The sequence below is a fragment of the Phyllobates terribilis genome, unplaced genomic scaffold (genome assembly GCF_046119375.1).
Source record: "Phyllobates terribilis strain yellow unplaced genomic scaffold, ASM4611937v1 Scaffold_5__5_contigs__length_657084704, whole genome shotgun sequence".
In the NCBI taxonomy this organism is placed as follows: Eukaryota; Metazoa; Chordata; class Amphibia; order Anura; family Dendrobatidae; genus Phyllobates; species Phyllobates terribilis.
Window position 1 is genome coordinate 654,271,763 of NW_027362765.1, and position 21,518 is coordinate 654,293,280.

Consider the following 21,518-nt stretch of genomic DNA (forward strand, 5'->3'; position numbering starts at 1 on the left):
AGGTTGACAACATGTCTTCTTAACGGGAGTCCAGGAGCTCATCTCCACAAATGGACTTTTCAGGATCCTTGGGTGGCTCCGTAGTTTGAAACCAATTCTGGTTATCGCTTCTCGGCCTTTTGGCTAAGACCAAGTGTCTTGTCTGGGGTCCTTGAGTGTTTTCCCTTGGCCTTCCGGCATCGCCATCTTGATGGCTTAAGCCGGTTGCTGCTTTAGGGGGAGAATGAGGAGGAACGAGAGAGTGATCATAATGGGCGTGAAGATACGCTATGCTGGGACCGATGACAATCGGGTTCGCAATGCATTCCGCATTGAAGTTGATGCTGCTGTCAGAGAGCGTTTCAATCTGTCGTATATGGTGCACGAGGTGATCTTCAAAATCCTGGAAGTGACAAGAGAAAACATTGTCTGCCTGCAGGAATCCCGGAAAGAAGGACGGTATGTCTTGGTGCTGCAATCTATGGCGGCTTGCCGGAACCTGTATAAGAAGTTGAGGGAGCAGGAGAAGAATCCAACCTTGCATGGTTTGACTTTTACAGTCTTGTACTCCAAAGGTGATGTTCCCCTAGTCATATTTATGTATAATCCCTTTGTGCACGAACATGACATTGCGACTTTTCTTAAGAGCCATTGTGACTTTGTGAGCAACAGTCACAAAATCATGAACGAGGAGAACTTATGGACTGGCAAATACAGATATTTTGTCAGATTTGGGGAAAGTTCTTCGGAGCCTGGAGGTGTTCATTACCCTCCCCAAAGTTTCTCTATCGGGAGAGATAGGGGTATTCTCTTCTTTCCTGAGGCCCCAGTTTTTTGCAGGAAATGTAAGAAGTACGGACACTTACAAGAGGTTTGTACTGCTGTGCCTGTTTGCTCCAAGTGCAACCAAAGTGGGCATGTTGCTAAGGACTGTACCAATCCAATTGTTTGCAATGCTTGTGGTATGGAGGGGCATGCCTTTAAGGATTGTACTCGTCGTGCGAATGAGGGCAAGGCAAGGGCATACTCTGAGTTGGTCTCGAACTCTCCGAGGCCTAAGAGTGTGGCACCTGAGGCCGCAGTTTCTTCCAGGGTGAAGGTAGTGGAACAGCGTGTGGAGACTGCTCCAGTGAGGGCGTCTGCTGACCTACTGGTGGAGCCCGGGAGAGTGGAAGAGGTTCTGGCAGCTGAGATGGACATTTCTTCCTATCAGGGGGGTTTCATTGACTCCTTTTGTGAAGAACGTGAGGGAGCCTTGGAAATCCCAGGGGACCCGGCTCTCAGTTGGAGCAGTGAAAGTATGGATGAAGAGGGAGCTGGAGGTCAAGGAGACTTCACTGAGACTGGGGTGAGGTCTTCTGAGGAACCGGACCGCGCTAAGAATAAAAGGGCCCGGTTGTCTGAACCATCAAGTAGCCAATGCGTGGCAAGTCCGGTGAGTGAGCGGGATTACCCAGTGGTTTCTCTTTCTCCTGCGTCAACGGCTTACCTGGAGGAGAATTTGGAGTCCACTATCTTTCAGCTAAGTGGGAGTTCGCCGGATGACAAAGGATAAGGAAGGCATGTTTTTTTGCTGAGACTGGTGTTTCTGGTTTTTGAGCCAAAGAATGGTCTCTAAACCAAATTGGGACATTGCGTCCCTTAATGTAAGACTTTTAAAGTCTAGAGTTAGAAGATCTGTGATTCTGGACTTCTTACATAACCATTCTTTTGATATTATGTGTCTACAGGAGTGTGGTATAGAAGAACCCCTGGAAGACGCTGATTGGCCATATGGCCAGCATATCTGGTCTGGCTCTAGTGGGAATAAAAATGATGGAGTTGGGATAGTATTAAATAATAGAAATTTTGTTTTTGAATATTATAAGGTAATAGAGGTGGGTCGTTGCATCTCTGCAGTTGTGTGTGGGAGGGGGTGGAAAGTTAAAATTATAAATATTTATGGTCCTACAAAAAAAGAAGACAGGTTAAGTTTATTAGATAAATTATGTTTAGAATTACCTGGTAGGATCCCTGTGATAGTAACAGGTGATTTTAACTGTGTAACTGAGGGGAAAGTTGATGCCTCAGGAAAAAAATTGGCAAACATTATTTCTGATTTTTTCTTTTTTGATGCTGCTGAGGTTTATTTGGGGAAGCCACCACCACCAACCTATAAAGCTGACAGGGGTGGGATAACATCTAGGATTGATAGGATGTTTTTTTCTAAAAATATAATATGTGATGGTTTTTCTCAATTTTCAGTTCCTTTTTCGGACCATGTGTGCCTGAAAGGTGAGTTTAGAGGGGATTTAAGGCGGGTGCATGGGAGAGGTGTGTGGAAATTGAATGTGAGTTTGCTTGAGGATGAGAGAATTGTGAATGATTTTAAGAAAAAATATAGTTGGTGTAAATCTCAAAAGAGTAAGTTTGAAAGTGTGTTGGTGTGGTGGGATTGGATGAAGTATGAAGTGCAAAAGTTTTTTCGTCGATGGGGCTATAAAAAGGCTGCCATGGTTAGGAGTCAATATAAAGATTTAATGATGAGGGTGGAATGGCTGGAGAAAATGAGGATGTGTGGTGTGGATGTGGATGATTTGTTAAGAAGTGCGAGAGAGGATTTGAAGAGGACTTTGGAGAGGAAGGGAAGGGAAATAATTTTTAGGTCAAAGGTGGTCCATCTTGATAAAGATGAAAAGTGTTCAAGATATTTCTTTAAAAAAATAAATGGTAAGAAGGAGGGTATGGAGGAGATTTTTGATGTGGATGGTGTTTGTGTGAGTGGGGAGGATGTAATGAAGGAAGTGGTCACGTTTTATGCTGAGTTGTTTGGCAGGAAGTGGGTGGATGAGAGTTTGAAAGAAGAAGTGCTTAAGACTTTGGATTGTAAGGTGGATAAGGATGGATGTTCTGGTCTATGTGAGGCAGTGATTGAGGAGGAAGTTAAGAAAGCGGTGTTTGGTGCAAGGAAAAATGTGACGCCTGGGAAGGATGGTTTGCCTGTGGAGCTATATGTTATGATGTGGGAAGTGATGGGTATGGATTTAGTGGAAGTGTGTCAGTTTATGTGGGAGAATGGGATGCTTGCGGGTTCAATGAAGGAATGAGTGGTGGTCTTAATCCATAAGAAAGGGGATAAAAGGTGTTTGAGTAATTGGAGGCCAATTACGCTTCTGAACGCCGATTACAAGGTATTCAGTAAAATTTTGGCGTGTCGGATGCGTGTGGTTGTAGCTGATGTGATTGGTAAAGATCAAGTGTGTGCAGTGCCTGGTAGATGTATGACGGATAATCTGTGTCTTTTAAGAGATGTGTTGTGGGATTGTAAAATAAGAAAGCAGAAGTGTATGGTGATGGCTGTTGACTTTGAAAAGGCGTTTGATCGCGTGTCTCATGTGTTTCTATTTGAGGTTTTGCGTAGAATGGGTTTTCCGGAGAAATTTGTGCATGCCGTGAGAGGATTGTATGGGGAGGTGGTGAGTGAATTTCTGGTGAATGGGTTTTTGAGTGAGAAAGTGTGTATTAGGTCTGGTGTGAGGCAAGGTTGTCCCATGTCACCGGTATTATTTGTGTGTGTGATTGAGCCACTGCTGTGTATGATTCGGAAAGAGAAAGTGATGCGTGGTTTGTTAGTGCCAGGGAGTGGTGGAATGACTGTGAAAGTCTTAGGATATATGGATGATGTAGTAGTGGTGAGTGAGAGTGTGGCCTCTATGGAGAGAGTAAAATTGTTGTTGAATTTTTTTTGTGGCGCGTCAGCGTTTCGTGTGAATTGGAACAAATGCATGTTTAAATGTTTTGGTGACAATAGGATTAAGATGGATGGTGTGGCTGGTGTGGATGGTGCAATTAAAGTGTTGGGAGTTTTTTTTAATGATGATTTGAAAGGTTATGAGAGTTGGGATGAATGTGGTGAGCGGATTGTGCGGAAGATGAATTTTTGGAAGTTACGTTCTTTGTCTTTGGTAGGGAAGGTTCTTATTATTAAGGCTGTTATTCTCCCTATTTTGCTTTATGTTTCTTGTATTTTTCCAGTGCCCTATAGGAAAATTAAAAAAGTGGAGAAACTAATTTTTGTGTTTTTTTGGGGCAGTAGGATGGAAAGACTTAAGAGAGAGATTTTGTTTAAGCAATATTTGTATGGGGGACTGAAGTTTCCGAATATTGAAGTGTTTCTAACATTGCATTTTATTAAGACTACGGTCATTTTGATTGGGAAGAATAATAAAGGGGCATTTATGTGTAAGTATTTGGCTGGATGGATGCTGTATGGTCTGAATTGGGTGAAGCGTGATAAGAATGTGCCTGTTGCTTTTAAGTGTCCTGAGTGGTATGGTTTGATTGAGAAGTTTGTGAGGAAGAATGATTTGTTAGCAGTTGCAATGAAAGACTTTATGTTGGTTAAGAAGGTGATGGGGAAGATGTGTGTGAATGAGTGTGAGAGTAATGTGGTGGGATTGCGTTCTATGGAAGTTGCGCGGGTATGGAAGAAGTTAAGCATTCAAGGTGTGTCGAATAGACAGCGAGATATAGTATGGATGGGCCTTCATAATATTTTGCCAGTGAGGGATTTTCAGAAGAAAAGAGATCTCATAAGATCTGCAGTATGTCCAAGGGAGGGTTGTGGAGCGAATGAGACGGTGAGGCACCTTATGTGGGATTGTAATTTTGCGTATGATGTGTGGAAAGGTGTGGGTGGACTGTGTAAAGGGGTTGCTGGTGTGAAGTTTATTGATTGGAGAGTGGCTATGTTTGGTTTTGGTGCTAGTCGTCGTGGCCTAGAAAGGATGATGTGGTTTATTATGGTGTGTGTGCAGGAGAGCTTGTGGGATGTGAGAAATTTGTGTGTGTTTAAAAGAGTAAATTTAACAGTAAATGATTGTATTAGGTTGATCTTAGCAAGACTATATGTAATCTATTTGTGGGATACAAGAGAAGGTGGTGGTGGTGGAACAGATTCTGAAGGTGTGTGGAAATACCTTAAGTGGCAGGATATGGTTAAATACCGTTGATATTTTTTCTGGAAATGTCTCTGGCATAGGATTACTTGTTTGTATTTTTGTTGAATAATACTTTAATAAAGAAACCACAATGATGTTTATGAAGTGGCAGTATAACTTATGACGAAGTCTGGTTAACTGTTTGCTTATATCTAAACCTGAGTGGTTTTAAAAAAAAAAAAAAAAAAAAAAAAAAATCTGTTCTTATCAGTTTAATATCTGATACGTCCCCTATCTGGGGACCATATATTAAATGGATTTTTAGAACAGGGAGATGGAAAAAGAGCTTGCTCTGTCCACTCCACGCATTGACCTGGTATTGCAGTATCTCCAGGACCGGTGCACCCCTTCTTTAATGCAGTTTCTAAAATCAGAAAGAATTGAATACAATGTTTTTTGTTCATTTTGCTTGTTTGTCGGATTTTGGGATGGACTCTTTGGCTTTGCTTTTCTTCTCCTCATTGGATTTTTCATGTTCAAAGTTGCAGAAGCCAGATTACAAGCTCATTTTGGTTCAACTTCATCAACTGTGCATTGCATTGCCATGTAATGTGATGCAATGCTATCTTTCTAGCTCTCCCTTTTTACTTCCTTTTGGATAAACAGACATATTAGGCAAGCATTTTGGAGCTTTCACCTAAATAACTACAGGTGGTGAGATAAGCTGCACAATATAATTGACCTTTCAGTATATTGTTGCACACACACCATCTATTTAGCAAATGCCCTTGTTATCAACAGCAGCCTTTTAAACTCACCTGAGCTAACAGGTATGTGCGCTGGTTACTCTGCTGCGCTTAAAATTTCTTTTTTGGTTTGCTACAATGCCTTTTCTGAAACGTTGTCTCCTTCTGCTGGAACACTGACTTCTTTCATTTAATGCCTGCAGACTATAAAAGAGAACCCAACCCAAAAAGTTTGGTTGATTAGTCTGTGGCATTCTGTTAAACTGTTGCTTATGGCGGTCTCTGTGAGCTTCTCAGCGACATTCAGCCAGCCAGGTATCCTGCCTGCAGTAGATGGAATGTGGCAATGGAACGCTGGCTGCGCGTGTCATAATAGGCTCTGAGCCTTTATATACCTGTGCACAGCAGCAGCCACCTTCAGTCTGCTGCTGGACAGCCAGCAGCAGCAGCAGCAGGAGAGGTATGTAATCAGGAGCCCTCCTGCTAAGGGTAGACAGCTGCTCGTTCCACCCCACCCCCCGCCTTAATTGGTTCTCCTCCCTTCCAACGGTGTTGAGGCGGGTGGGAACAGCAGGGGGTGAAGGTGCTGTGTTTAAAGAGGTGGAGTTATGCAGATCTAAAACGCGTGGATTGCAGAAGCAGCAAGCCGAAAAGTGCAGGCATGTAAGGGATCTAGAGGTTGACAACATGTCTTCTTAACGGGAGTCCAGGAGCTCATCTCCACAAATGGACTTTTCAGGATCCTTGGGTGGCTCCGTAGTTTGAAACCAATTCTGGTTATCGCTTCTCGGCCTTTTGGCTAAGATCAAGTGTAGTATCTGTTCTTATCAGTTTAATATCTGATACGTCCCCTATCTGGGTGACGCGCCCCCTGGGACATATTCCTTTTTGAGGGGAATACCCGGCACCGGATCAGATGGGGGGTTGTAGTCTTCCGAGCGGCTGTGACCCGGCTCGTGCCCAGGGCGTCAAACTCAGTGTTATGTGGCAGTCCTACAGATGTTATTAAGAGTTCTTTTGTGTCGACTACGCCACCCGTTGTGATGCGGTCACTGTGGCCGCCGCTGCAGCAGGGTCCGCTGAGGCTGATGGTGTAGGTGCAGCTTGTGATGGTATAACCCCCAACGGGTGGGGTATAACCTCAGGGGGGACAGGTGCAGAGGATGGGGGTTGTGGTGGTGCAGTGCAGACGGCAGTGAAGACAGAGTCAGGTTGTGCAGTTAAGGGTGTTTACTTACTGCAGATGTTGTACTGGTCACTCCAGCTTCGAGTGACCACCCGAGCCGTGCTGCGTCCACCAGGTCCTGGATCCAGCCAACCCCCAAACAAGTCCGGAGCGTGGCCCTGAGCTCTCCTTCTGTCCCGTTCTCTGGCCGTCCCCACCAGTGATCCACCTAGGTCCAGCTCCCTCGGGCCTTCTGTTGGGACACCCTTGGCCTTGGGTTCCCTGACCCTTCATGTGGTGTGCCTTCGGGGTGGATGTGGTGGGTGACCGTGGCAAACGCTGCCCACGGTCTCCGGTCTCTGGCTGGGGAATGTTTTTACCCCCACCAGCTTGGGTTCCGGTACCCTGATGCCGACTCTTCACCCGGGGATTTAAGTTGGGATCTTGGAGTCCTTTTCTGCTGTTTCCCCCTCTGGGTCTCTCTTTCTTCTCCTCTCTCACTCTGGGTCTTTCTTCTCCTCTGCTCCTGACTTGTTCTCTGCATCTGACCCTGTTCTTAGTTGGTGCCCACCTTATATACACCCTCTATGTGTGAGCTCAGGTGACCAGCACCCAATGAGCTCCTAACTTTACCCAGGCTGCTCCCCCTATCTGCCCCTACACTACTTGGGATGTACCACCCCCCTCCCACTCCAGCCAGGAACAGACTCGGTCGTACCTGCACATTTCTAAGTGGGAGTACCGTCGGTCTGCTCCTCGGAAATGGGATGTGTGTAGTGCATGCAGCCTACCGAGCTCAGTTCCACACTCCTTCCTTACCCGGGAGTGGAATATCACACCTCTGGTTTGAGGTGCAATACCCCTGTAGCAGCCGAATCCTCAGGGTGCTACATTCCCCCCTGGTAAATCACAGCACGTCCTCGGGCTGTAAGACATAAAACAACACCAAAACATACAAATTTTTGCATAACATATAAAACATATTAAAACAATATATATTAGAAACATTCTCGTCGCCTCTGGCTCCTCCTCCGGTCACTGTGCAACGTGTGACCGGGTAAAGTGCGACAGTCTCTCTGGAAAACTGGCTTTCCTATAAAACCAGTAGGGGGCGCTTTAGGACGCGCAACTATATACAGGGATATGGCCGCTCTCAGTCCTCGGCCAGGTAAAGGGAAGGGAATGGCTGCTCACAGTCCTCAGCCTGGTATGGATACGGAAACAGTTCACTCATGCTGGTCCCAACGGGGACTATATATATGTAGCAACAGTTTCTTTGGTACCCGGTCGGGTAACTATTTACATCTACTGCTCTGCCGCACTCAACGGCGTCTTCCTCCTGCTCTTTGCTTGTAGCTGGTTGTAACTTCAGACCCGTCCGGGTCCTCTTGCTCCTCCTCCTCGCACCGCAACTCCTCCTCCGTCAGGCGGTGTACGTGGAGGGCGTAAGGTCCTTTGGCACACTTGTGCCGGGTGAAGGTGACCTCGTCTCCGATGTAGAGGTCACGACCTCTGTGACCCTCCGGCAGATGGGACTCCACATCTCTGCGCGTGACAAAGACGTCGCCGGGGGTGTTGTGGTCTCTGATGAAGCCCCACCCATGCTGCTGGTTGAACTTGATCACTGTCCCGATGGTGCGGGGACAATGCGCTGCACGGGGGTCCCTCCTGGTCCGGCTCTTCTGCTCGGCACTCCGTACTTGGGCCTGTTGCTCCCGGACCCGCCTCTCTCTCCGCTCCCTCGCAAACTCTTCGAGCTGCTGTCGGCAACACTCAGCACGCTCCGCTGCAGCTGCCCTGGTTTCCTGAGTGAACCCCATTAGGTCTTCTCCGGTGGGGTCCCACTCAAATTGGGCTTCTTCCAGAGGAGGCGAGACCCGTGCCACGGGCTTCGGAGCCGGAATCAGGGGCTCACACAAGGGCCCTAGTCTCTGCTGCCGTTCCAGCTCATGGAATTCTTCGGGCCAGATGAAGGGCCGCCCGTCCGGCCATGTGAGCTGGCTGAACAAGTCCTCCCCCAGGTGTGGCACCCTTGGTTTTACGGGCGCGGGCGCGGTGTTGGTGGCGCCCGGATTGCCCAGGCCTTGCGGCCAGGCCTGGGGCACCTGGAAGGTGAAGGGCACCGTTAATACGGCGGCGCCCTGGGCTACCTGGCCTTGCGACCAGGCCGGAGGCTCCGCGGAGGTAGGGGGCGCTGTTGGTGATGCGGCGCCCGGGGGTACTAGGCCTTGCGACCAGGCTGGTGGTATTTCCTGCTTTGTCACGCTCCGGGTCGAGGCACGTGACGTCACAGGGGTCGCTGCGGCGGCTTCCGGTCGGGGCCTAGTCCATAGCGGTGACATGGCGGCTACGGGCACAGCAGGGGGACTTTCGGGCTCTGCGACGGGGAGCTGGGGCAGGTGGGCGGTTTCCCGGCTTGGGGTATAGGCGTCCCCTTTACCTGCCTCCTTGCGTCCGGCTCCCTTCTCGGCGCCGTCTCCGGCCTTTGGTCCTCCCGCGCCATCCTCAGAGGCGGTCTGTTTCCTCTTCCAGGGTAGCGTGCTCCGTTGACTGATCTCAGCTTGCTGGGCCATCTCCCGGCTCCATTCCGCCAATATCTCGCGCTGTACCCGGGCCATCCTCCGTGCGAGGCCCTCCAGGGCAGTCTGTGCACACTCCCGGTCTCGGGGGAGCTGTGCAAGGACCTCCACTAGGCCTAGTGGGGTCGTGGTGTCTAGCAGGCTCCTGACCAACGGGTCGGTGCTGCTCTGCTCTTCTTCCAGCAGGCTCCTGGCCAGCGGGCCGGTGCTGCTCTGCTTTCTCTCCATCTCCGGGTAAGTTCCTCCGCTACTCCTCTCCAGGCTTCTTGCCTCCGGGTGCGCTCGCTCCAGACCGCTCCAGGCGGCACCCATCTTCGTTCTCTCCTTTCGTCTCCTCCCACTTCGAGGGCGGTCCCGGGGCAACTCGGTGACTGTCAGCTCCAGGGGTAGTTCTTTCACGCTGACAGACACCTCCAGCATCACAGTCTCTGTTGGTGGGGGCGGTTTCCACTTTTGGCGCCATTTTCTGTCCCGGCCCACGATGGGAGGCGGCCTCTTGCCCTCCTTTGGCACGCCCATAATGGCGTCCGCTGCTCTTCCAAGGCGGGAAATCTTCGGATTTGGCGGGAAGCGTCGCCCAGTGGCGGGAAACTCTGCAGATGGCGGGAACAAGCTGGAAATGGCGGACAATCGGCGGGAAACGACCTGTGATGGGGTCCGATGGCGTGGACCCTCCGGAACCGGCGGGAGACTTCTTTCTGAGGTAAACTTGCACTTTTCTTCAGGCACGCAGTACCCGGGTGTTGCGGGCACGTAATCCTGCCGACTACGCCAAAGTTGACGCGCCCCCTGGGACATATTCCTTTTTGAGGGGAATACCCGGCACCGGATCAGATGGGGGGTTGTAGTCTTCCGAGCGGCTGTGACCCGGCTCGTGCCCAGGGCGTCAAACTCAGTGTTATGTGGCAGTCCTACAGATGTTATTAAGAGTTCTTTTGTGTCGACTACGCCACCCGTTGTGATGCGGTCACTGTGGCCGCCGCTGCAGCAGGGTCCGCTGAGGCTGATGGTGTAGGTGCAGCTTGTGATGGTATAACCCCCAACGGGTGGGGTATAACCTCAGGGGGGACAGGTGCAGAGGATGGGGGTTGTGGTGGTGCAGTGCAGACAGCAGTGAAGACAGAGTCGGGTTGTGCAGTTAAGGGTGTTTACTTACTGCAGATGTTGTACTGGTCACTCCAGCTTCGAGTGACCACCCGAGCCGTGCTGCGTCCACCAGGTCCTGGATCCAGCCAACCCCCAAACAAGTCCGGAGCGTGGCCCTGAGCTCTCCTTCTGTCCCGTTCTCTGGCCGTCCCCACCAGTGATCCACCTAGGTCCAGCTCCCTCGGGCCTTCTGTTGGGACACCCTTGGCCTTGGGTTCCCTGACCCTTCATGTGGTGAGCCTTCGGGGTGGATGTGGTGGGTGACCGTGGCAAACGCTGCCCACGGTCTCCGGTCTCTGGCTGGGGAATGTTTTTACCCCCACCAGCTTGGGTTCCGGTACCCTGATGCCGACTCTTCACCCGGGGATTTAAGTTGGGATCTTGGAGTCCTTTTCTGCTGTTTCCCCCTCTGGGTCTCTCTTTCTTCTCCTCTCTCACTCTGGGTCTTTCTTCTCCTCTGCTCCTGACTTGTTCTCTGCATCTGACCCTGTTCTTAGTTGGTGCCCACCTTATATACACCCTCTATGTGTGAGCTCAGGTGACCAGCACCCAATGAGCTCCTAACTTTACCCAGGCTGCTCCCCCTATCTGCCCCTACACTACTTGGGATGTACCACCCCCCTCCCACTCCAGCCAGGAACAGACTCGGTCGTACCTGCACATTTCTAAGTGGGAGTACCGTAGGTCTGCTCCTCGGAAATGGGATGTGTGTAGTGCATGCAGCCTACCGAGCTCAGTTCCACACTCCTTCCTTACCCGGGAGTGGAATATCACACCTCTGGTTTGAGGTGCAATTCCCCTGTAGCAGCCGAATCCTCAGGGTGCTACATGGGGACCATATATTAAATGGATTTTTAGAACAGGGAGATGGAAAAAGAGCTTGCTCTGTCCACTCCACGCATTGACCTGGTATTGCAGTATCTCCAGGACCGGTGCACCCCTTCTTTAATGCAGTTTCTAAAATCAGAAAGAATTGAATTTAATGTTTTTTGTTCATTTTGCTTGTTTGTCGGATTTTGGGATGGACTCTTTGGCTTTGCTTTTCTTCTCCTCATTGGATTTTTCATGTTCAAAGTTGCAGAAGCCAGATTACAAGCTCATTTTGGTTCAACTTCAGCAACTGTGCATTGCATTGCCATGTAATGTGATGCAATGCTATCTTTCTAGCTCTCCCTTTTTACTTGCTTTTGGATAAACAGACATATTAGGCAAGCATTTTGGAGCTTTCACCTAAATAACTACAGGTGGTGAGATAAGCTGCACAATATAATTGACCTTTCAGTATATTGTTGCACACACACCATCTATTTAGCAAATGCCCTTGTTATCAACAGCAGCCTTTTAAACTCACCTGAGCTAACAGGTATGTGCGCTGGTTACTCTGCTGCGCTTAAAATTTCTTTTTTGGTTTGCTACAATGCCTTTTCTGAAACGTTGTCTCCTTCTGCTGGAACACTGACTTCTTTCATTTAATGCCTGCAGACTATAAAAGAGAACCCAACCCAAAAAGTTTGGTTGATTAGTCTGTGGCATTCTGTTAAACTGTTGCTTATGGCGGTCTCTGTGAGCTTCTCAGCGACATTCAGCCAGCCAGGTATCCTGCCTGCAGTAGATGGAATGTGGCAATGGAACGCTGGCTGCGCGTGTCATAATAGGCTCTGAGCCTTTATATACCTGTGCACAGCAGCAGCCACCTTCAGTCTGCTGCTGGACAGCCAGCAGCAGCAGCAGCAGGAGAGGTATGTAATCAGGAGCCCTCCTGCTAAGGGTAGACAGCTGCTCGTTCCACCCCACCCCCCGCCTTAATTGGTTCTCCTCCCTTCCAACGGTGTTGAGGCGGGTGGGAACAGCAGGGGGTGAAGGTGCTGTGTTTAAAGAGGTGGAGTTATGCAGATCTAAAACACGTGGATTGCAGCAGCAGCAAGCCGAAAAGTGCAGGCATGTAAGGGATCTAGAGGTTGACAACATGTCTTCTTAACGGGAGTCCAGAAGCTCATCTCCACAAATGGACTTTTCAGGATCCTTGGGTGGCTCCGTAGTTTGAAACCAATTCTGGTTATCGCTTCTCGGCCTTTTGGCTAAGATCAAGTGTAGTATCTGTTCTTATCAGTTTAATATCTGATACGTCCCCTATCTGGGGACCATATATTAAATGGATTTTTAGAACAGGGAGATGGAAAAAGAGCTTGCTCTGTCCACTCCACGCATTGACCTGGTATTGCAGTATCTCCAGGACCGGTGCACCCCTTCTTTAATGCAGTTTCTAAAATCAGAAAGAATTGAATTCAATGTTTTTGTTCATTTTGCTTGTTTGTCGGATTTTGGGATGGACTCTTTGGCTTTGCTTTTCTTCTCCTCATTGGATTTTTCATGTTCAAAGTTGCAGAAGCCAGATTACAAGCTCATTTTGGTTCAACTTCAGCAACTGTGCATTGCATTGCCATGTAATGTGATGCAATGCTATCTTTCTAGCTCTCCCTTTTTACTTCCTTTTGGATAAACAGACATATTAGGCAAGCATTTTGGAGCTTTCACCTAAATAACTACAGGTGGTGAGATAAGCTGCACAATATAATTGACCTTTCAGTATATTGTTGCACACACACCATCTATTTAGCAAATGCCCTTGTTATCAACAGCAGCCTTTTAAACTCACCTGAGCTAACAGGTATGTGCGCTGGTTACTCTGCTGCGCTTAAAATTTCTTTTTTGGTTTGCTACAATGCCTTTTCTGAAACGTTGTCTCCTTCTGCTGGAACACTGACTTCTTTCATTTAATGCCTGCAGACTATAAAAGAGAACCCAACCCAAAAAGTTTGGTTGATTAGTCTGTGGCATTCTGTTAAACTGTTGCTTATGGCGGTCTCTGTGAGCTTCTCAGCGACATTCAGCCAGCCAGGTATCCTGCCTGCAGTAGATGGAATGTGGCAATGGAACGCTGGCTGCGCGTGTCATAATAGGCTCTGAGCCTTTATATACCTGTGCACAGCAGCAGCCACCTTCAGTCTGCTGCTGGACAGCCAGCAGCAGCAGCAGCAGGAGAGGTATGTAATCAGGAGCCCTCCTGCTAAGGGTAGACAGCTGCTCGTTCCACCCCACCCCCCGCCTTAATTGGTTCTCCTCCCTTCCAACGGTGTTGAGGCGGGTGGGAACAGCAGGGGGTGAAGGTGCTGTGTTTAAAGAGGTGGAGTTATGCAGATCTAAAACGCGTGGATTGCAGCAGCAGCAAGCCGAAAAGTGCAGGCATGTAAGGGATCTAGAGGTTGACAACATGTCTTCTTAACGGGAGTCCAGGAGCTCATCTCCACAAATGGACTTTTCAGGATCCTTGGGTGGCTCCGTAGTTTGAAACCAATTCTGGTTATCGCTTCTCGGCCTTTTGGCTAAGATCAAGTGTAGTATCTGTTCTTATCAGTTTAATATCTGATACGTCCCCTATCTGGGGACCATATATTAAATGGATTTTTAGAACAGGGAGATGGAAAAAGAGCTTGCTCTGTCCACTCCACGCATTGACCTGGTATTGCAGTATCTCCAGGACCGGTGCACCCCTTCTTTAATGCAGTTTCTAAAATCAGAAAGAATTGAATTCAATGTTTTTTGTTCATTTTGCTTGTTTGTCGGATTTTGGGATGGACTCTTTGGCTTTGCTTTTCTTCTCCTCATTGGATTTTTCATGTTCAAAGTTGCAGAAGCCAGATTACAAGCTCATTTTGGTTCAACTTCAGCAACTGTGCATTGCATTGCCATGTAATGTGATGCAATGCTATCTTTCTAGCTCTCCCTTTTTACTTCCTTTTGGATAAACAGACATATTAGGCAAGCATTTTGGAGCTTTCACCTAAATAACTACAGGTGGTGAGATAAGCTGCACAATATAATTGACCTTTCAGTATATTGTTGCACACACACCATCTATTTAGCAAATGCCCTTGTTATCAACAGCAGCCTTTTAAACTCACCTGAGCTAACAGGTATGTGCGCTGGTTACTCTGCTGCGCTTAAAATTTCTTTTTTGGTTTGCTACAATGCCTTTTCTGAAACGTTGTCTCCTTCTGCTGGAACACTGACTTCTTTCATTTAATGCCTGCAGACTATAAAAGAGAACCCAACCCAAAAAGTTTGGTTGATTAGTCTGTGGCATTCTGTTAAACTGTTGCTTATGGCGGTCTCTGTGAGCTTCTCAGCGACATTCAGCCAGCCAGGTATCCTGCCTGCAGTAGATGGAATGTGGCAATGGAACGCTGGCTGCGCGTGTCATAATAGGCTCTGAGCCTTTATATACCTGTGCACAGCAGCAGCCACCTTCAGTCTGCTGCTGGACAGCCAGCAGCAGCAGCAGCAGGAGAGGTATGTAATCAGGAGCCCTCCTGCTAAGGGTAGACAGCTGCTCGTTCCACCCCACCCCCCGCCTTAATTGGTTCTCCTCCCTTCCATCGGTGTTGAGGCGGGTGGGAACAGCAGGGGGTGAAGGTGCTGTGTTTAAAGAGGTGGAGTTATGCAGATCTAAAACGCGTGGATTGCAGCAGCAGCAAGCCGAAAAGTGCAGGCATGTAAGGGATCTAGAGGTTGACAACATGTCTTCTTAACGGGAGTCCAGGAGCTCATCTCCACAAATGGACTTTTCAGGATCCTTGGGTGGCTCCGTAGTTTGAAACCAATTCTGGTTATCGCTTCTCGGCCTTTTGGCTAAGAACAAGTGTAGTATCTGTTCTTATCAGTTTAATATCTGATACGTCCCCTATCTGGGGACCATATATTAAATGGATTTTTAGAACAGGGAGATGGAAAAAGAGCTTGCTCTGTCCACTCCACGCATTGACCTGGTATTGCAGTATCTCCAGGACCGGTGCACCCCTTCTTTAATGCAGTTTCTAAAATCAGAAAGAATTGAATTCAATGTTTTTTGTTCATTTTGCTTGTTTGTCGGATTTTGGGATGGACTCTTTGGCTTTGCTTTTCTTCTCCTCATTGGATTTTTCATGTTCAAAGTTGCAGAAGCCAGATTACAAGCTCATTTTGGTTCAACTTCAGCAACTGTGCATTGCATTGCCATGTAATGTGATGCAATGCTATCTTTCTAGCTCTCCCTTTTTACTTCCTTTTGGATAAACAGACATATTAGGCAAGCATTTTGGAGCATTCACCTAAATAACTACAGGTGGTGAGATAAGCTGCACAATATAATTGACCTTTCAGTATATTGTTGCACACACATCATCTATTTAGCAAATGCCCTTGTTATCAACAGCAGCCTTTTAAACTCACCTGAGCTAACAGGTATGTGCGCTGGTTACTCTGCTGCGCTTAAAATTTCTTTTTTGGTTTGCTACAATGCCTTTTCTGAAACGTTGTCTCCTTCTGCTGGAACACTGACTTCTTTCATTTAATGCCTGCAGACTATAAAAGAGAACCCAACCCAAAAAGTTTGGTTGATTAGTCTGTGGCATTCTGTTAAACTGTTGCTTATGGCGGTCTCTGTGAGCTTCTCAGCGACATTCAGCCAGCCAGGTATCCTGCCTGCAGTAGATGGAATGTGGCAATGGAACGCTGGCTGCGCGTGTCATAATAGGCTCTGAGCCTTTATATACCTGTGCACAGCAGCAGCCACCTTCAGTCTGCTGCTGGACAGCCAGCAGCAGCAGCAGCAGGAGAGGTATGTAATCAGGAGCCCTCCTGCTAAGGGTAGACAGCTGCTCGTTCCACCCCACCCCCCGCCTTAATTGGTTCTCCTCCCTTCCATCGGTGTTGAGGCGGGTGGGAACAGCAGGGGGTGAAGGTGCTGTGTTTAAAGAGGTGGAGTTATGCAGATCTAAAACGCGTGGATTGCAGCAGCAGCAAGCCGAAAAGTGCAGGCATGTAAGGGATCTAGAGGTTGACAACATGTCTTCTTAACGGGAGTCCAGGAGCTCATCTCCACAAATGGACTTTTCAGGATCCTTGGGTGGCTCCGTAGTTTGAAACCAATTCTGGTTATCGCTTCTCGGCCTTTTGGCTAAGATCAAGTGTAGTATCTGTTCTTATCAGTTTAATATCTGATACGTCCCCTATCTGGGGACCATATATTAAATGGATTTTTAGAACAGGGAGATGGAAAAAGAGCTTGCTCTGTCCACTCCACGCATTGACCTGGTATTGCAGTATCTCCAGGACCGGTGCACCCCTTCTTTAATGCAGTTTCTAAAATCAGAAAGAATTGAATTCAATGTTTTTTGTTCATTTTGCTTGTTTGTCGGATTTTGGGATGGACTCTTTGGCTTTGCTTTTCTTCTCCTCATTGGATTTTTCATGTTCAAAGTTGCAGAAGCCAGATTACAAGCTCATTTTGGTTCAACTTCAGCAACTGTGCATTGCATTGCCATGTAATGTGATGCAATGCTATCTTTCTAGCTCTCCCTTTTTACTTCCTTTTGGATAAACAGACATATTAGGCAAGCATTTTGGAGCATTCACCTAAATAACTACAGGTGGTGAGATAAGCTGCACAATATAATTGACCTTTCAGTATATTGTTGCACACACATCATCTATTTAGCAAATGCCCTTGTTATCAACAGCAGCCTTTTAAACTCACCTGAGCTAACAGGTATGTGCGCTGGTTACTCTGCTGCGCTTAAAATTTCTTTTTTGGTTTGCTACAATGCCTTTTCTGAAACGTTGTCTCCTTCTGCTGGAACACTGACTTCTTTCATTTAATGCCTGCAGACTATAAAAGAGAACCCAACCCAAAAAGTTTGGTTGATTAGTCTGTGGCATTCTGTTAAACTGTTGCTTATGGCGGTCTCTGTGAGCTTCTCAGCGACATTCAGCCAGCCAGGTATCCTGCCTGCAGTAGATGGAATGTGGCAATGGAACGCTGGCTGCGCGTGTCATAATAGGCTCTGAGCCTTTATATACCTGTGCACAGCAGCAGCCACCTTCAGTCTGCTGCTGGACAGCCAGCAGCAGCAGCAGCAGGAGAGGTATGTAATCAGGAGCCCTCCTGCTAAGGGTAGACAGCTGCTCGTTCCACCCCACCCCCCGCCTTAATTGGTTCTCCTCCCTTCCATCGGTGTTGAGGCGGGTGGGAACAGCTGGGGGTGAAGGTGCTGTGTTTAAAGAGGTGGAGTTATGCAGATCTAAAACGCGTGGATTGCAGCAGCAGCAAGCCGAAAAGTGCAGGCATGTAAGGGATCTAGAGGTTGACAACATGTCTTCTTAACGGGAGTCCAGGAGCTCATCTCCACAAATGGACTTTTCAGGATCCTTGGGTGGCTCCGTAGTTTGAAACCAATTCTGGTTATCGCTTCTCGGCCTTTTGGCTAAGATCAAGTGTAGTATCTGTTCTTTTAAGAACACAAGAGCTACGATCTACACTTGACGAGAGCGATCGAACTCGGAAGGAGAAGAGCTTCGGATCCCAGCTGACATCGGAGAACGAAGGCGGATATCGGTGGGAGGAAGAAGCTCTAAAGAATCCAGAAGAAGACGAAGACTCGGAGAAGAATCGGGCTGTCCTGTGGAATCTTCGAGGAAGAAAATCATCGAGACAAAGACCTTTCGGGGAATTTGTCCAGAACACAACGGGAGAAGAATCTGCATAGCTCCACCCATTCCGGGAAGAGTTCCAGATCCAGCTCCAAGAAGTAACTGCAGGAGGAAAGCCATGGCAAGCGCTGCGAGGAAGGCCGAAAAGAAGAGCCTGGAGCTGGGGACAGCCAGGAGGGCCCAGCCAGGAGCCGATTCTGACCCCAAGGACTCTGCCTCCACGACTGGCCAGCAGAAGGGACCCCAGAAGCCCCGCCACGAAGCTCCAGCCCTGGAGCCATGGATGCGGCAGACGGTGGCCCTGAAGCTGAAGGAAGTGGATGGGAGGGTGCCGGACATGTCCTCGGACGTGTTCTGCCAGAAGATGCTGCTGGATCGAGGCTTCTCCAGGTCGGACACCCTCAGCATCCAGACCTTCTTGACGGGGATCTTCTTCGTCACCTTCGCCACTGTGAACACCTGCAGGAGGTTCTGGGAAATGGTAAGCGCAAAAGGACCGGATAATTCTTTCTCTGCCTTTACAGGTAGCTGCCCTATCCAGAGGGATGAAAGGAGGATCACGGTCTCCATGCGCAACCCGCACACCCCAGGCCAAGACATCTGTACCTTCCTGAGACGCTTCTGTTTGGTTGTGAAGGAACCCTCTCACATCCTGAATGGACTCGGCTTCTGGACAGGTAAGTGGTCGGTGACCGTTAGACTTCACAGGGACCTGGCGTACTCAGACGGACTTCGGCACCTGCCCCCGACATTCTCCCTGGGCAACTCCTACGGCCTCATCTATTACCCGGACATGCCGCGGAACTGCAGGAGATGCGGCAAGAACGGCCACGAGATGAAGGACTGCAAGGAGGATGCCTGCAGGATTTGTCGAGTGACGGGACACAGCTCGAAGGACTGCCCGAAGAAGACGTCCTGCAACCTGTGTGGGCTGGCGGCTCATCTGTACAAGGATTGCCCCAGGCGTGAGAGATCCTGGGCATCGGTGGTTGCGACGACCCCAGCTACGGAGGACAAGGCCCCGACGACCAGGCCTGTGAAGGTCAAGGACGCGACGACCAAGGCCCCAGCGGCCAAGGCCGAGACGACCAAGGCCAAAGCGGTCAAGGAGTCGGTGGCCAAAGCCCCAGCGACGGTCCCAGCAGCTCCGAAGCAGAAGAAAAAGTCAAAGGAGGGTAAGAGTTCTGTCACCCCTCTCTCGATCCCTCCCCCTGCCACCCCCATCCAATCCCCCCCCACCCCGGCCACCCCTGCTGAGGATTCCACTTCCTCTTCCTCCTTCCCCTACTCCTCAGCAGGTGTCCTTTCCCCTGCCCCGGCAGCCACTCTCCCTCCCCAGACCATGGTAGCGGTGGAATTAACCTTTCCTCCACCCGCCGCTATCTATTCCGAGGAGGATTTTCCCCTTCTTGTCTCCCCAGTTCCAACCCGGGGAAAGAGGAAGGTGGAGGACAGCCCTGCTACTGAATCCTCCAAAAAGAAGATTCTGGATTTCGTAGGCGAAAAGGAGGATACCCTCCCTGAGCCAGAAGAGATGGAGCACATGGTTGAGACCCTGGTGGCCGAGCCAGAAGAGGAGGAACTGGTGGTCGCCGAGATCGAGGCCGCGCTGCTTGACCAGATGGAGGAAGAGGGCCTGCTGGTGATCCCGTCACCAGCAGTCAACACCGACGAGGGACCACCCGACCGGAGTGGTAACTAAGGTGTATTGCCTGCGCTAACTTTTTCTTTTTTCCCTACATGATGGCTAATATTAACTTATTTTCCATTAATGTCAGGAGCATCAAGGACAAGTTCAGACGTCAGACTATTTATGCCTTCCTTACTTCCCAGTTGTGTGATGTTTATATGTTGCAGGAATGTTCCCTTCCCTCCTCTAGGTCCTTCAAACATCTGGCCAGGGAGTGGTCCCACGGTCCATCCTACTGGTCCGGTGGGGGTGACTGCAAGTCTGCGGGGGTCGCAATTCTGATCAGGGGGGACGCATTCACGCTTGAGTCCGTCCAGGAGCTCATCTGCGGCAGGGCTCTTGTTGTAGATGGCAACTGGGCGGGAGAACCTGTCAGGTTCATCAACGTGTATGCGTCCCCACTGAAGAATGAGCGTTTGGAGCTTTTCCAGACCCTGCGGCTTCAGCTTGCCACCACCAGGACCTTAGTGATGGCCGGGGATTTCAACTGCCCCATCGAGGAGGACGGTCGTAGTTCTGGCACATCTGCCAAGTTGGACATCACGTCCAAGCTGCTCATCGAGATGGTAACTGAGGCCTCTCTTCAGGACGTGGTGGGCTCCATGGGGAGAGGCTCCACGAACTATTCGTGGAGCCGACCCGATGGCTCACTCCGCTCCAGGATTGACTTTGTGTTCACCTCTCGGGCAGTCAGGCAGAGTAGGCACTCGATGGTCTCCTGCTTCTTCTCCGACCACAGAGCCATTCACTTACAAGGTGTCCTCGGCGACGGTTTTCCGTCCGGCCCCGGCTCCTGGAAGCTGAATTGTGCTCTGCTGGCTCAGGATGAAGTCGTGGAGGAGCTGAGAGCAGCCTACGCAATGTGGCAGTCCTACAAGGGTAGCTTCCAAACAGTCTCTGATTGGTGGGAATATGTTAAACTTGAGTTTCGCTGTTTCTTTCAGGCCAAGGGTCGACAACAGGAGTGTGAGAAGAGGAGGGACTTCAGAGGGCTGCAGCGCGAGCTGCGGTCGCTGCAGGACCTTCTTCACTGCGGCTGGGACGTGAGGGAGGAGCTGGAGGAGACCAAGAAGAGCCTGAAAAGGCACTTTGAGGAGGAGTCCAAGCGAATCATCTTCCGTTCCAAAGTGGAGAATCTGGAGAAGGGTGAGAAATGTAACTCATTCTTTTTCAGGAAACTTCATGCCGGTCACACGCCCCTGAACGAGCTGCGAGACGAGAGCGGAAACATGCGACGTGGGAAGGAGGACGTGATGAGGGTCGTCAGCGACTTCTACAGCGAACTCTACTCCCACAAGACTACCGACCCCGACGCTGCTGATAAGTTCCTGTCAGGTATCACTAACCATCTTGATCCTGCAGGCACGGCAGCCTTGGACAAACCTCTGATGGTGGGCGAATTGCTCTCTGCCGCTAAATCCTTTAGGACCGGCAGGACCCCGGGCAGTGATGGTCTTCCAGCGGAGCTCTATGTAGCGCTGGGAGACCTCATCTGTCCGGACCTGTTGGACCTGTACGAGGAGATGGTGGTGGAGGGTAGAATGCCTCCATCTTTGAGGGAAGGAATGGTCACGATCCTGTACAAGCGGAAGGGAGAGAGGTGCGACCTGAGGAATTGGCGTCCCATCACTCTGCTCAACGTGGACTACAAGATCCTGGCCAAGACGATGGCGACACGACTTAAGACGGTCATCGGACGGATCATCCACCCGGACCAGACCTGCGGCATCCCTGGACGTCGCATCGCAGACAGCCTCGCTCTCGTGC

General features: G+C 49.5%; 4 non-coding genes and 4 pseudogenes across 4 annotated transcripts; all 8 read left to right on the top strand.

Annotated features, from left to right (window-relative positions):
* The first annotated feature begins 5,092 nt into the window (after positions 1-5,092).
* On the top strand, positions 5,093-5,308 carry LOC141150585 (U2 spliceosomal RNA; annotated as a pseudogene).
* A 1,115-nt stretch (positions 5,309-6,423) lies between these two features.
* LOC141150845 (U2 spliceosomal RNA) lies at positions 6,424-6,531 on the top strand (annotated as a pseudogene).
* A 4,770-nt stretch (positions 6,532-11,301) lies between these two features.
* Positions 11,302-11,477, top strand: LOC141150974 (U2 spliceosomal RNA; annotated as a pseudogene).
* Positions 11,478-12,592: 1,115 nt separating this feature from the next.
* Positions 12,593-12,783, top strand: LOC141275487 (U2 spliceosomal RNA). The gene has a single exon (XR_012323725.1). It is a non-coding gene; the product is annotated as a U2 spliceosomal RNA (small nuclear RNA).
* A 1,114-nt stretch (positions 12,784-13,897) lies between these two features.
* Positions 13,898-14,088, top strand: LOC141275489 (U2 spliceosomal RNA). The gene has a single exon (XR_012323726.1). It is a non-coding gene; the product is annotated as a U2 spliceosomal RNA (small nuclear RNA).
* A 1,115-nt stretch (positions 14,089-15,203) lies between these two features.
* Positions 15,204-15,394, top strand: LOC141149770 (U2 spliceosomal RNA). The gene has a single exon (XR_012246056.1). It is a non-coding gene; the product is annotated as a U2 spliceosomal RNA (small nuclear RNA).
* Positions 15,395-16,509: 1,115 nt separating this feature from the next.
* On the top strand, positions 16,510-16,700 carry LOC141275490 (U2 spliceosomal RNA). The gene has a single exon (XR_012323727.1). It is a non-coding gene; the product is annotated as a U2 spliceosomal RNA (small nuclear RNA).
* A 1,115-nt stretch (positions 16,701-17,815) lies between these two features.
* Positions 17,816-17,893, top strand: LOC141151048 (U2 spliceosomal RNA; annotated as a pseudogene).
* The last annotated feature ends 3,625 nt before the right edge of the window (positions 17,894-21,518 follow it).